General features: G+C 39.0%; 1 long non-coding RNA gene across 7 annotated transcripts in view; it reads left to right on the top strand.

The window, feature by feature from the left end:
• The window catches only part of LOC309623775, a 103,380-nt gene that overhangs the window by 54,446 nt on the left and 35,399 nt on the right, over positions 1–13,535 (top strand). Inside the window, exon 1 of one of the 7 annotated variants that reach the window (XR_014241623.1) lies at positions 2,983–3,177. The exons of the other annotated variants lie outside the window; for them this stretch is intronic. This is a non-coding gene — a long non-coding RNA (uncharacterized lncRNA). Of the gene's footprint in view, positions 1–2,982; positions 3,178–13,535 lie in introns of those variants that run through there. 7 annotated transcript variants of the gene reach the window in all.

The following is a 13,535-nucleotide window of genomic DNA, read 5'->3' as shown; positions in this document are numbered from 1 at the left end:
TTCAGCGGTTTTTTTAATTTACTTAATAGTTGATGTAAGATTTTTAAGCTTCATTGCTTGTGATAGGGAATTAGCAACTAAAATGGTATGTTAACATTTATATTTTCCAGTGAACCTACTCAGAAATTCACTTTTCCTTCACAGAATTTGGAACAGAACTTCATATTGCCTTGCAGTGCTTACTGCATACAAGCTATGCTCTTGTTTCTGCTTGCAGGCTCTTGCCAGGTGGTGTCATTTTGTCAATGACACCCATTCCTACCACTGCATTTGAAGTTGCAGACCTCCTTCCCCACACTACCTGTTCCCCTCTCTACTTCATTTTTGCCTTTTGTGTTGATCAATATGTAACAAACTATGCATTTTATTTATTCATTGTGTTTGTTCTCCTTTAATACAAGGTGACCTCCCTGAGGGCAAGTGTTTTCATCTGTTTGGTCACTGCTTTACCTCTACTGTCTAGAACAGTGTGACACATTATGGGTGCAGAGTAAGTTTTTTATTGAAGTACAGTTGATTTACAATGTTAATTTCTGCTGTACAGCAAAGAGACTCAGTTACATATATATGCATTCTTTCTCATACTTTTCCATTATGGTTTATCACAGGATATTGAATTTAGTTCCCTGTGCTGTATAGTAGGACCTTGTTGTTTATCCATCCTATATATAATAGTTTGCGTCTGCTAACCCCAAACTCTCAATCCATCTGTCCCCCACTGAATTCTTGATTTAAAAAAAAATTTAATCTCAGGAGATGTAGAAAATGCATTCCATAACATTCAGTATCTATTCATGATACAAAATGAACAGACTATCATTAGAAGGTATAAGTATTCAGCAGATGTGATATTTAATGGTGAAACACTGAAAACATTCTTTTTAAATATTGGAAACAAGATAAGACGCCTTTCACCAACAAGATAAGATAATCCTTCTTTGCAGCATTATATAGGAAGTCTTACACAGGAAGAAAAAGAAGAATTCTTAGCATTGGAGAAGAAGAAACTGCTATCACTAGTCATTGAGGATATCTTGTCCCTGTAGAAAAACCAAAAGAATCTACAGATGAAGTATTCGAATGAATAAAAGTGGTTAGCAAGTATACTGCAAACAAAATCAATATACAAAATCAATTGCATTTCTGTACTCTGCTACAACTATTTAGAAAAGGCAATGAGATACCATTTATAATATTATCACAATTATAAAGTACCTAGGAATAACTCTAGCAAGAATAGGCAACAACTATATGGAGAAAATTATAGAACAAAGACACTTAAGAAAAACTAAAGGAATGGAGAAATAAATCTTATTTCAATAGAAAATTTCAATCCACAGAAGATGTGATTCTCCCCAAATTGTTTTAGAGGTTTTATGAAGCTAAAATGAATTTCCTTCACCTCCCTCCCCCACATAGAACATGCGAGCTGATTCTTAGCAGCAAATGGAAGAGTGAATTGGGGATTTTTGACCTACTAGATATTAAGACTCGCTATTATAAAACTCTACCGATTAAGACAGTATGGTACTGAGCAGAAATAAAAATAGATGATTGGAAGAGATTAGAGAAGCCAGGCGCACAGCCGTACATTTATGGTAAAGGGGAATATATAAATATATATGTATATGTTTTGGGGTCAACCTTTAAGTTCTCTTAGCAAATTATAGTTATACATTGCAGTGTTATCAACTAGTCACCAGGCCATACATTAGAACCTCAGAACTTATTCATCTTATAGCTTAAAGTTTGTAGACTTTATTTTTTTAGAGCAGTTTTATGTTCACAACAACATTGAGTGAAAGGTACGGGGATTTCCCACGTACCCCCTGTTCCCACATATGTATAGCCTCCACCATTATCAACTACTCAGCAGAGAAGTATATTTGTTACAATTGATGAATCTACATTTACACTTCATTAGCACCCAAAGTCCATAGTTTACATTAGGATTCACGCTTGGTGTTGTATGTTCTATGGGTTTTGACTAATGACATTATCCACCATTATGGTATCACTTAGTTGGAATCAAAGAGTATGTAGCCTTTCAGATTGGCTTCTTTCACTTAGTAATAAGCGTTTAAAGTTCTTGCATATCTTTTCATGGGTTGATGGCTTATTTCTTTTTAGTGCTGAATAATATTCCATTATCTGGATGCACCAGTTTGTTTACCCATTCATCTACCGAAGGGCATCTTGGTGGCTTCCAAGTTTTGGCAATTATGAATAAAGCTGCTATGAAACATCTGTGTCCAGGTTTTTGATGTGGACACAAGTTTTCAACTCCTTTGTGTAAATACCAAGGAGTCCGATTGCTGGATCGTATAGTAAGAGTATGTTTAGTTTTGTAAGACACTGCCAAACTCTCTTCCAGAATGGCTGTACTATTTTGCATTCCCACCAGCAATGAATGAGCGTTCCTATTACTTCACATTCTTGCAAGTATTTGGGGCTGTCAGTGTTTGGATTTTCATTTTTCTAATAGGTAGGAGCATTGTCTTTAATTGGCGGGGGGGGGGGGAATAAAGGAAGTAACTCAGATATTCATTAATATCAATAGAATGATCTTGATTAAGCATGGTCAGTCCCTGAACTAGTGTCCTCCCGGACTGGGGAGTGCAGCGCGGGGCGGGGACTCGCAGAGAGGAGAACAGCGCATCAACCCCAGCGAGAGGCGCGCAGGTCTCGGGATGCGGAAGGCGGGCCGGCGCCGCGCTCCTCTCCGCCCCCGCGAGCGAGACGGTCACGTGCAGCGGAGGAGCTGACCTCCGCGGGCGGGCCTGGGAGGGGCGCCGCGCAGGTGGTTCAGGGTCGCCCGAGGCTAGGCGCGAGGCGGGCACTTGCGCAGCGCGGGGCGGAGTGCGAGCCGGGGCCGGAACCGCCGCGGGTGGGGAAGGGCGGGGAGGAGCCTGGGAGCGTGCCGGCCGCCGCAGGGGGAGGGGCGGGGCGGAGCCGCGGCGCGCGCGCCCGTCGGAGGGGGAGGGACAGAGCAGCCATTGGGCGCGCTCAGTGTGGCCGCTGCGAGCGTGGGGCGAGCGTGGACCGCGGCGCGGCAGTGCGACTCCTTCCCGGCCCTTCTCCCCTCCCCAGGCGAGGGCACCGTGTGGCGGCGGCGGGGCCAGCGAGGCCGGAGGAGGCGGCTGTGCCCGGGCATGGTGGTCTGGGGCAACGCGGAAGGTGAGCGACCCCCGGGCCGGCGGCGGGGGTGGGGGCGGGGTGGGACTGGCCTCGCGTCGCCGGGCGGCGGCCCAAGCGCGGGCGGCCTGAGGCGGGGCGGGGGCGGCGCGCCGGCCCGGCCCCCGCGGCTCTTGGTCTCGCGGCCTGGGCGGCCCGCGAGGAAAAAAAAAAAAAAAAAGAACTTAAAAATTGAGAGTTGCATATATAATAAAATGGCATGAAACTATACACAAGCATTGTCCCAAAACCAGTTTGCTGGTTTTGATACTGTAATATAGTTAGGTAAGATGTAACCATTGGAGGAAACTGGATGAAGCATACATAGGACTTCTCTGTACTATTTTTGCAACTTCTTTTTTACCTCTGATTTTTTCAAAATGAAAAAAAAAGTCAACAATTTTAGTGCTGTTTTCTTGTAGATGAAATAGTGTCCCGCCATGAAAGCAATGAATTACTGATAAAAACCGAGGGCTACATCTCAAAAACATCATATTGAATAAAAAAGCAAATAGCATAAAAAGATATAGTATAAAGCTCAGAACATACAACCTAAACAATATGTTATTTAGAGATACAGCTATGAGAAAATTAACAAGAAAAGCAAGTGAATGATAAGACACAAACTTGAAGATAATGTTTATCTCAAAGGACTAACGGAGGGTATGTGACCAAGAAAAGGGATTCAGGGTCCTCAAAGGTGATTGTAATGTTCTTTTCCTTAAATTTTTATTAATCACTATTTTATAACAACTCTGAAGTCTTAAAAATGTATAAACCTGATCTTTAGCATTTAATAATCACCTTTATTGAAAAGAGTAAAATTAAGTGAAAGGTGAATAAAATTCAACAACATTAAACATGTTTGATAGAGCATATAATTATAAGAGCATCTAAGAGAAGATTGGGTTCTAGTTTAAATTCTGGTCTGACTAATTTGGGGTTAGTAGGTTTTGGTCAGTGGTTTTTGAAGGGCGGTCCCTGGGCCAGCAGCATTAGTACCACTTAGATATTTGTTAGAAACGTAAATTCTCAGACCTTCCCCCAGACCTACGCTCTTGGGGAAGGGCCCAGCACTCTCTATTTTAACACAAACCCTCCAGGAGGTTCTGATGTGCACAGACTTTTGAGAGTCACCAGGAAGTTCAACTTTCTCACCCATAAAATTAGAAGATAAAACTAGATCAGTATTTCCCAAAGTGTGGTATATGTAGTACTGATCATGTGCAAGATGTTTTTAAGTGATAGACACATCACCATTTAAAATTTTATTTATTGTAATGTTTGTTAGACTAGTACAGATAGCTTACCAAACCCATAAGTTCACTGATGTTGTGTCATACATTGCTAAGTTAAAAAAAAAAAAGGAAAGGAATCAACTTAATGTAAATATAAATAATAAGGCAAAATAGTAAGGTATGTATAGCAGAAAGTAACACAGCATTGTACATCAACTATACTCCAATAAAAATTTTAAAAGTAAGGTGATATGAGAATATCACAAAATTCCTGGGGTTAGTTCTTAGATATTAAAGTTTCAGTAGTCCTGAAGAGGATCAGTCTTGAAAATATTTTCCATTCTAAAATTCTGAGACTTCATATGCTTGCTTTTCTTACAGATCTGCCTCCTTAATTTTGCTTTTTAAAATTCAAGCTAATACGTTAAAAATTTAGTCCACACAGCTTGTGTTGGGAGAGGAATGGCCTGTTAATGTGCTTTTGTATTGGGGGATACTTATCTGAGATTGAAAATTTAACCGTAGTTAATGGAAAGTGTGGATAATTCACATGCGAATCATTAAAATTAAATATATTAAGGAGAAATCTGTTTTGAAAACATAATTTAATTTTAGAAGCACTTTCTTTCACTACGTGTAGTATTTATAGTGGAATAGGCAGATGGTTTTATGTAAGGAAATGAAATGAGGTTTGTGGACAGTAAGAAACATATTTTGATAATTAGGGATTTAGACTTTGAAAAGTCTATACAAGTTATAAACAGCTACAACATGACCGGCCCTTTTGTTAAAAAGTAAATTGATTTATTTATTTATTTATTTTTGGCTGCGTTGGGTCTTTGTTGCCGTGTGTGGGCTTTCTCTAGTTGCGGCGAGCGGGGACTACTCTTCATTGCGGTGCGTGGGCTCTAGGCGCGCGGGCTTCAGTAGTTGTGGCACTTGGGCTCAGTAGTTGTGGCTCGTGGGCTTAGTTGCTCCGCAGCATGTGAGATCTTCCTGGACCAGGGCTCGAACCCGTGTCCCCTGCATTGGCAAGTGGATTCTATACCACTGCGCCACCAGGAAAGCCCCTGACTGGCCTTTTTAACTGGCATTATAAATAGCTTTTTTGCGATGTAGTTCACATACAGTTCACCCACTTAAAGTGTACAATTCAGAGGTTGTGTATAGCCAGAGAGTTGTGCAGCCATCACCGTGCACAATTCTAGAACATTTCATTACCCCAGAAAGCAACCCTATATCCATTAGCAATTATTCTCCATTCCCTCTACACTCTCAACCCTAGGCAACCACTTATCTACATCTTATTTCTATGGATTTGCCTATCCTGGGCATTTCATATAAATAGAATTTATATTTCATATAAACATAATGATATGTAGCCTCTTGTGACTGGCTTCCTTAATATAATATGTTCAAGGTTCATCCGTATTGTAGCATGTATCAGTACTTTATTCCTTCTTATTGCTGAATAATATTCTGTTCTATTGATATTATATGTCACTTGATGGACATTTGGGTTGTTTGCACTTCTTGTCTTTTATGAATAATGTTGCATGTATGAACATTCATGTACAAGGGTCTGTGTGAAAGTATGTTTTAATTTCTGTTTTATACCTCGGAGTGGGATTTCTGGGTCAGATGATGACTGTGTTTAACATTGTAAGGAACTGACTGGATCTAAAATGCATTCTCATTCAAAGCAAAATTACAAGTTTGCTGAAAACTTAAATACATTTCTGTTCTAATTTATAATAAGGTACCAATTTTGTTTGTCAATGGTTTTATTACAGAATATCTCTCTAAAATGATATTTGGCAAAAATCATCATTAAAATACATGTTTTTGAAAACAGCAGCTTACAAACGGCTGTTCTACATCACAATTTATCATCATTTATCAAAATTGTCACATCTTCTGTGACATGGTTCTTTCTCTGCATATTTTATCGCTGCCTGTGTCGTTTAGCCATTTAGGGGAAGAAAATGTCATGGAATCTGCTTCCTGAGCTGATGATTGAATTCAGATTGTTTTGGTTGACTTTTACAAATAAATTACATGTTAAGAAACTGATGGTAGTTTTTTTTCTAAAATTCTCGTTTCAGCAGTAATAAAAAACATACTTCTAAAATAAAAACATAACATTTTGTAGTCTAGCTGCATCTGACACTTGATATTTTGCTGTGTGGCCCTATTAATATTTTGAAGTTATAAGGAGAGATACTATTTTGTGTAATGAGAATTTATGTTCAGTAAATTGTTAATATTTGACTTTGTCTTACTTTCTTCTAATGCTTTCCTAAAGGCTTATGTACTAAATTACCTACCTTTAGATTTCTTTTTAGGAAAGGTGTTCAAGATATTTCTTTTTCATACCTACTTGTGAAATGAGGTTTTTAGCACCTCCTTGTTATGAAGGAATATTTCTGAAAAAAATAAGATAAACAGCTAAATGCAGTGAATAACTGAAGTAATAGAGAAGTGGTAGTATAGAAAAAAGATGCTCCTCAGGGAAGAGAAAGAAAAAATACCAGTTGGACTTGAATGGATAAGATTTATTTAAAGCCTTTCATTGCTGCATGAAGGATAAACAAAAAGAGTAGTAAGGCAGCATGAGGCAATCAGTGTCCTTGTAAAGAAGACAAGAAATATCCTTAATCTCTGAATCTATAACTATATGATTCTACACGTAGATCAGCTAAAATCATCCTTTGTTTTATTTCTAGTAGGGATAAGCTATTCTATGCACAATATTGTAATGGGTGTTTGTAGTGAAGACTTGAAGCATTTGGATCATTTGGGAAGTAGACTCAGACAGGGTTTAGTGTGTAGAATACTTGTAAGCATGTGCCCTTGGGAACAACATAGTGGGAGGGAGGCAGAGGCGTCAGGATTGGGCAGAAGCTTACGTCAAAGTGTCTCCTTGGCCAGCCTTCCAAGAGAGGTTTGTTGATAGCTTGGATGTGGGGTATGACAGAAAGAGGTGTCAGGATGATTTCAAGGATTTCAGCCTAACTAACTAGAAGGACGAAGTTGTCATCAACTTCATCCTTTGAAAGGAGGTTTGGTGGAGAAGATCTGGAGTTAGTTGGGCCTGTTAAACGTTCGAGATCTGTAAAACATCTATTGGCAGAGGATGAGTTGGTGAGTCCATATGTGAAACTGGAGCCCAGGAAAGAAGTCTGCAGTATATATAAATATGGGGGTGGTCAGCATAGGATAGATGCTAATTAGACCAGGAGACTAGCTGAGACCACCAAGTGAGCATGTGTAGACTGACTTGAGGATGAGACAGGGCTGAGTCCTGGGACACTTCAGCGCTTAGAAATTGGGGCAAATAGGGGAAACCAGCGGAGGAGACTGGGATGGAGCCCCAGGACCCAGCACACTGCTTAACAGCAGTGGGTAGTAGATGTTTATTTAGTGGATAAATGTCCAAAGGGGAGGGAAAATAACATGGGACAGTGATGAATTTTATTTCTCCAGGTAGAATAAATTAAAAGGTGAAAAATAGGATCAACTGTTATCTATCTCCTCGGTGAATGGGTGGGGAGTGAGTCATGGAAATTAGAATAAAAATAGATGTGTTCTTTTCTATAAAAATAGATGTGTATACCTATAAAATAAGAACCGTTCCTTTTAATAAACTGAAGTATTTTTAATGCAGTTACTTTCTTTTAATCTTTATGGTACCTATTGTGCTTGTGTGGCTAATTCTTCGAGAAACTGTATAAAAATGTCCCTTGTGTATAGAGATGAATCCAGTTCTTCAGATTGATTATTTCTATTGTTTGTGAATATGCTTTAAAGTAGCACATTAAGTAGTTGAAACTCATTTGAGAAATTATCCTATGTTTGTATCTCTCTTCTTTGTAGTAAATGACAGAAGAATTTCATTTATATATTTGCTTCCATATATTTGATAATTTACAGTAGAATTTTCAGTGTTCTTCATGGTTAAAATTGGTACTAAAGGTGATTTGGAAATTGTGTTGAGCATGTATCTTGCTAAACTATAGAAGACAGACATTTTGTTCAAGGATTTTATATTCTAGGTGAAAAAGTTAAAACATTTATGGAAAGGTACATAAACAATTTTCTTGGGAAAATATACAGTTATGTCATTGAAACTCTGAGTCCTGTCTTACACTGAGCGGGACATGTATTAAAGAATAGACTGAAAGTAGAAATATCTGTAAACTTGAATTTTGACAGAATGAAAGAAGAATACAAAAATCAAGCTCACAAACTCAGCTGCCTTGATGTGGATGAAGCTTCTGTAAACAGACAGCTACTGTCCTTGAATAATAGTTCACATATCCTTTAAAGTGAATTAAGCTTTGGTTGTATTGGACCTGACCTGTCGGTGAGAAGGAGATGGCTGAGTCCAGGGAGGCGTGTGAGCTTTCTCAAGACAGACTGGAGTCGCTGGTGACTGAGACAAGTAGTGAAACGTTATTTCAAGGGTTGAAATGTGAATAGGAACCAGTGATTTAACAATGCTCATCTCTAACTTTAAGCCTTTTCTTGAGCCAGAAACCTTGGTTTTTTATGAGAGTTTGAGATTCCCTGAAGATACAACCTAGGTTGGACAGTTACCCGGATCTATTATATATTTAAGCTCAGGAAAGTTACGTGAACTGTGTTACTGCTTCTTGTTTTTGTGAATTTTTGGTCCAGGCTTTCAGAAAGACCTGAGCTGAACTCTAGGACAAAGCTTGTGGTGACCACCATTGCTGTTTCAAGCCACTGTCCTCTGTGTTTCTTTCTGTCATTCAGGAATTTTGTTGTCATAGCTCCTCTATTACTGACGTGTGTGCGTGTGTGTGTGTGTGTGTGTGTGTGTGTGTGTGTGTGTGTGTGTGTAGGGGGTGTCCTTCATTTGTAAATTCTGTAATCTTTGGACCTTGGATGGAGATGGTAAATACAGAAGTCTTAGAATAGAATTGGTCCCAAAGTATTTTGAGAGAAAACGCAAAGCATATTAAAACTTACATTTTCAATTAAAGCATAGGGAAACCATTCACAAAAAGGGTGCAGAAGTTGATGCTGTTGTTTATTGTGTTATATGCTGGTTATAGACCTTCATTTTACGGTTATTTCTCTGAAATGCAGTAAAAAAACCCAAAAAACAGAAAACAATGCCTGGCACCATAGCAGCCCGTATGAAATGAGGCATATGCTGTTTCTAAGACTCACAGCATGTTTTTCTGATACTGTGTTTGCCCATAAACATGTTGATGGTAGGTGCTGTCTGTGGCAGGGGCGGTTTTCCTATGGAAATCCTCTCTTGAACGTACTGGTTTCTGATTCCCCTTGAGGAAGAATGAAGCTCCTTTTTGCTTCCTTAGCAAATTTGATACTTCAAGTATTAATAACATAGCCAGTGGTTGATATGTATCTTGATGACTTACAGGTCATCATGATGGCTGCTCTGTCATAAGTTGCTGTGGTTTCAGAGTATGTTAGAACTCTACGCAGCGTTTTGAGGTGGGAGGGAGCTGAGGTGTAATGAAAGAGAAATTCCCTGCACAGCAGTGGTGATGCCTTAATGATAAAATCATCTTGCTCGGTCTCAAAATCCCTGGGTCTGCCAGCAACAGCATTAGATGTGAAGTCTGACCTGGGCTTCCATTTTGATTTTGCCATTAAAAGCGTTATGACTTTGCCCTCAGCACTTCTGCGAGTCTAGAGGAATGTTAATTACTAAATGAAAACAAATTTATGAGATCCTTTTGATGGAGTAGAGTGTAATATCTGCTGAGTGCCCCAATATACATTCAGCCCTCTAGAGGAGAAGACTTATAAGTGGTAAAGAGTAGGCTGCTTTTGGAGAAGGAAGCGTGAGGTGAGATGGCAAATTTGGGAATACGTTTTCTAAGGAAGGCCTTGGAGGAGGCCATCATTCTGTAAACCTGAACTTGAGATACAGCAGTGTCCGTTTTGGGGATAGGAGGTCTCTGGGGCATTTATGATTGGGAGTGTGTGAAAATACTGATTCAGAGCCACGAGACCCTGTGACATTGGCTGCATCTAACCCAGGTCTTTCTCATTTAGGGCCCCAGACTAGGGAAGCTACAGTTATCTTCTGAAAGATAGTAAAAAAGATGATCTTGCTGCTCTGAAAGTGAAAGAATCCAAATTTTGGTGAAGAAATGTTTTAGGGACAGGATTGCCCCCATGTTTTTAATATCACTCTTGACTGATTTATTTCGCTTCTTATTTGGGGAAAAGTACATGGAAGTTCAGGTTGGGAAAATTACTTGGAAGAGTTTCTTAAGAATAACCTCATTAGATAGTTTGTGTGTAGATGTGAGAATAAAGTTTTCTTAGAAACAAATGTTTTTTTTATAGTTCAAATATTTTATTTTCCTTAAAGATAGGAGTAGATTTTATAGTTTGAGACTCTTGCTATTATTTAAGCAATAACCAATAAATGTGAGTAAGTAGCAATTATTTAGGAAGAATGATATAATGATGAACTATTGGAAAATATAAAAACTATAGATAGCATTGTGGAATTGGAAGGGACTTATCACCTGATTTTATAGACAGTTTATCTCATTATTCAGCCTCCTCACTGTAAAATGGTAAAAATATTAGTTGATCCAGAGTTATTTTAAGGAATAAAAGAGAATTTATTCATTCAACAATTATTTATTAAGTGCTTACTAGGCGCTGAGGCACATGCAGGTTCAGAGGATGTGTCTGTGTATTAGAAAGAAGAAAATCCTGGCCTTCATGGATTTTACTGACTAAGAGGCAAGAGGCTTTACCCAGTGATGACAAACGAGATGAGGGCTTCCAGTGTGCTCCCTGCAGTGGTGTTTTAGACTGAACACAGTGCCTGTTAGTTGCGGTAGAAGAAGACTAGCACCAATGTGTCTTGGATGCAAAGTACACCCATTATCTCATTTAAATCTAACACCAGGTCTATAAACTAGGTCTAGTTTCCCCCCTTTTACAGCTGAGCAATGTTGTGTTCTTTTAGGTCTGTGATCAAATCATGGTTATTAAATAAATTAATGAGTAAACTTGGACCTAAAGTGTGGTCCAAGGTCTTCAGCCAGATAGTGGCAGAGCTGGCACTAGAACTGGTTTTGACTCAAGCTCAGGGCTCCTTTCATTGTACCACATTGCCCCTCAGAGCGTGCATGGGCAAATAATCGTATGTACCATGGTAGATAGGAAGAGTGCACAGTTTCAGAGATCCCATACTTGCCAATATGAAAATCATTTCACACAGTACAAATAATAACAGTGAAATCAGGGCTGCTGGCATCCTCAGTTTTAATTCCCATCGCTAGTTATATTCAATTATCCAGTGAGATGGACTTTGAGCTGTGGATTTAGTGTATTAAGTAATAGGATCCAACTCGAAGTTTTCTCTGGCAAGCTATTGGCTGTGAAGTAAATTCAAGGCTATTCATCCAAAACGTAAGGTGTCCTGAAGTAGATGTATATGTCATCTTGCCTAACGGGTGGGTTGTGTGAGAGATTTTTCTTTCCAAATTGAGTCATTGGAGACCATTGCTCCTATTACTGCCTTTGAAGTCCTGCAGCTGGTGAACCTTTGGTAGTTGAGATTTCTTTCTCAAAAAAACAAAAACCAAAAACATGTATTAGAAGTATTTGTAGTCTAGTTGTGTGTGGGTTACGTGTCTTAATTAGTAAAGTTCTAGTGAATGTCTTGGGATTTTATAAAAACTTCAGTAATAACAACTAAAAATGAACATTTCTGATCCTTTCTCGTGACCCCATAATCAAATCCAAGTCAGTTTCTACTCTCTGCCTGCTATCCTCCAACTCTGAACCATCTTGAAAATACTTGTTTTTTCTAAACATTGTTAGTTTAGGGAGTTACTTGGAGTGAGAGTCTCTTTCCTTTGGCTTCCTTTGGGTCAGCAAAGCAGAGGAGTTAGTTTTGGAGGGTTCTCCTTCTATGCATCATCAATTTTAGTCCTTGGCAACGTCTCTAGTCCCAAAGAAATGATGTGGGACTCCCCACGTCTTCCAGAATTTTTAGAAGGCATGTGATGTATTAAGAGTACCTGTGTCTCTTCTGTAATTCATTTGGGCCCTGCAAACTGCCAAAGTGTATCTAATAGAGAAGTACAAGACATGTGCCTATTTTCTTAAAAGTCAACCTTAATTTCGTGTCACTCCAGTCTGCCGCTGGTCTACCCAATAATTAGGATTTTAAGGCTTATGAGTAGTTAGGGACGCTCCTAGTCCAGAAAGGAGATGCAACTGAAAATATGACATATATTGGCACTACCACTGCGGTGCTTTGGGTTTAAACATTCATCAGACAAAACTAAACTCTATGAAATGAATGCCAGGATAGACCAGTCTCATCCTGATTTCCTGTCTGGAGTCTATTGCTATAAAAGGTGTATATGTTTATAATTCCTGCCCCTAATAGTCCCTTGCTTCTGTAGAGCAGTGTTTCTTTCCCAAGCACTTAAATATGTTTGATTTTACCCTTGCACCTGTCGTTTAAGGCAGACACACTCAAGTTGACACACAGTTTTTCTCATGACAAGGACCAGTTGTGATTTATGGCCATTTACAGGATGTCAGTGATGTGGAGAGGGTACATTTTGAGCGAACAAGGCTATATATGTATATCCTTTCACTTGGCAATAAAGAACATGGTAAAAAGCTGTTTTCTTCTCAGTGAAGAGCCCTTAGGCTAACTTCCTATAATGTTCACCTAATGTGTTACTATGTTCAAGTCACCTTAACAAATATTTCTTGAGTGCCTGCCTCCTGCAAGGTATTCCACTGGCTGAAGTGAAAGTTTCTGTGAGAAGCCTGATGTATAGAATTTGGAAGTAAAAAAATACAGTGTTAGTGTGGGTCTTTACTGCTTTAGTTGAAAAGAAAGTGTTATGAGGTAACCTGTCTTTTCCTTTATGAATTTGGCTTGTTTAGTAAGAAACATATTAACCAAAGATGAAAGGTAGATTCAGAAACATTTATTCACTTTTAATAGGAGTATAAACTTTTATTTTCACCAGAAATTCCTGAACACCTTGATTATAATAAAGTACAACCCTGATTTTGGCGTTTAGGGCCAAGGATAAAAGATTCGTAGACTTACTGAAGAGTAGATTCTAT

This window comes from Balaenoptera borealis, assembly GCF_965194805.1.
Source record: "Balaenoptera borealis genome assembly, chromosome: 2".
NCBI classification, from domain to species: domain Eukaryota; kingdom Metazoa; phylum Chordata; class Mammalia; order Artiodactyla; family Balaenopteridae; genus Balaenoptera; species Balaenoptera borealis.
Note: the sequence above shows the minus strand (reverse complement) of the source record. Positions and strands in the feature narration are given on the sequence as shown.